Below are 2,260 nucleotides of genomic sequence, written 5' to 3'. Positions count from 1 at the left end.
TATATGGTGGGGTCAGTCAATCTTTGAAGAAATGTTAGGGTCAACTTCAAAGATGAATTCAGTTGAATGAAACATTTTCAGTGAAATTCCATGCTAGTCTGTTTAATTTGTTCCATGTCCCNATGGCTTCCACAAACATATATATGGTGGGGTCAGTCAATCTTTGAAGAAATGTTAGGGTCAACTTCAAAGATATGAATTCAGTTGAATGAAACATTTTCAGTGAAATTCCATGCTAGTCTGTTTAATTTGTTCCATGTCCTACCTGCATGTATCATGCCTCTTCAAGAGCTATGACAGAGAGAACGTACGATTCAGTTTACTATTGCAATTAAAGTTGAGAGTCATCAGAACAGTATGACTATGATACCTGCTGGTGTGCAATGTGCCCTGGGATTTCTGTTTCCATGACTGCCAAGGCTATTTGCTCCCTATGGGATGCTCTTCAGAGCTCCTCCTTTCTTTTATATGAACAGCTACTGATCCTCAAAAGCTCAGTTTAGATATTACCTTGTCCTGAAAGCTTTTTCTTACCCCCAATCTGAGTTAAGGGTCTGGGTCTCCAGAGCAACCTGAACAAAGACAGAACTGTGTGTCCACTCCTCTCATCCTCTGTGACCTCATCCCTAACATCCACCCCTCTTTTGCAGGGCTCCAGCCACAGCAGTTACCCCATCTTACACAAGATGGCACCCATCACCCTTCGCTCTCCTCTTATCCCTACTTTATTTTTCTTGTAGCACGCATCATCTGACATATCATGGGATATATTAATATACATCAGTATAAGAACTAATATATATGTATATTCTATCTCTATCTCTAATCTGCACATTGGTCTGTTTCCTTACCAGAATGTGAGTGCACAGAAAAGCCCTTTCTTGCCTTCCATACAGCAAACTATTTCCCAATGTCTGCAGGATTGCTTAGCTCATACCAATCACTCAATGATTATTTCAAGAATAGAGATATGAAATGATCACCATACTTTCAGGACTGTGTAATATTTATCTGTTTGCTACAGTTTGAGCTCTTACAATTAGACTATTCACTTTTATTTCCATATTTTTTGCACCTAAGAAAACACTTGGAATGTAGCAGGCATTCAAGAATTGTTTATTATTATGATTATTGTTTTTTAAAATAGGCTCCACACCCAATGTGGGGTTCAAACTCACAACCCTGAGGTCAAGAGTTTCATGCTCTACTGACTGAGCCAACCAGGCGCCCCCAGGAATTACTCGTTGAATGAATACATGTATTGGGCACTCTGGTCATATATATGTTAATAGCAACAATTAATCATGATTTTATCTTAAACAAATTATATTATGAATTAAAATAGTGACATTAAAGTTACATGTTTAAAAGTGTATAATCAACTTTTAAAATTCTACTGAATATGAACTTTATTTTTTATTGAAATATATTTGACAAAAACATGAATGCCCTCCCAAATTTGGGTGTCATCCTTGTGCAGAGACCATTCTAATCTTCTCTGTACCATTCCAGTTTCAAGACCATCCTAGCGAACACTGACATGAGCCTCTAAATAGCAGATATGTATATTCATATCATTTATGTTTGAAGCATATTCTTCATGTCACTTTTTATGAGCTCCAGAGAGATGGGGGCAAGGTGACACTAAAGAGGCATAAGGCATAGGAACGGGAACTCTTTCCAGTGTGGATCAAACAAAGACGAAAACAAGTCACCAGAAAACCAACACTGAATTCAGCAACAAATGAGAAGCTGAATCTGTGTCTCTAATCTTCAAAACATTTCTAGGGTTGCACTGAGGAACAGTTTGGGTCTCAAGGAGCTTCCTTCCGTAAATATTTTACTATATTTTAGCATTTACTTTAATTCATTTTAGATAAGATCTTGGTTCCGCATGCCTTGAGACATGTCATTGTGTTTGTCTCAGGTAAGTGGAATTTTTCAATATTTTTCCCAAGACTTATTTAGAACCCCACTGAGTCAACTACTTGATTAAAATTAAGTTGATAACAAAGAATCAAAATCCTGATTATTTTTCTGATAAATTATACCTTATTTGGTCAAAACAATACCTAAGTTAAAGATACACAAAACCTAATATTGTAGCAGTGATTTTAACTGTATTGGTTAATATTCAGAAGATAAAATTCCTAATCAAATAGAAAATTCATGTTATAGGGATTGTTAATCCCTGAGATTGTATACATTCCTTGGATGTCATTTAAAAATCAATCAGGTAGGTGGCTTTATGTGTGTGTGC

At 36.4% G+C, this 2,260-nt stretch overlaps 1 non-coding gene across 1 annotated transcript; it reads right to left on the bottom strand.

Annotated features, from left to right (window-relative positions):
- Positions 1 to 1,435: 1,435 nt before the first annotated feature.
- Positions 1,436 to 1,544, bottom strand: LOC117797773. Its single transcript, XR_004622687.1, has one exon. It is a non-coding gene; the product is annotated as a U6 spliceosomal RNA (small nuclear RNA).
- Between the last annotated feature and the right edge of the window lie 716 nt (positions 1,545 to 2,260).

Source organism: Ailuropoda melanoleuca, unplaced genomic scaffold (genome assembly GCF_002007445.2).
Source record: "Ailuropoda melanoleuca isolate Jingjing unplaced genomic scaffold, ASM200744v2 unplaced-scaffold13284, whole genome shotgun sequence".
In the NCBI taxonomy this organism is placed as follows: domain Eukaryota; kingdom Metazoa; phylum Chordata; class Mammalia; order Carnivora; family Ursidae; genus Ailuropoda; species Ailuropoda melanoleuca.
Note: the sequence above shows the minus strand (reverse complement) of the source record. Positions and strands in the feature narration are given on the sequence as shown.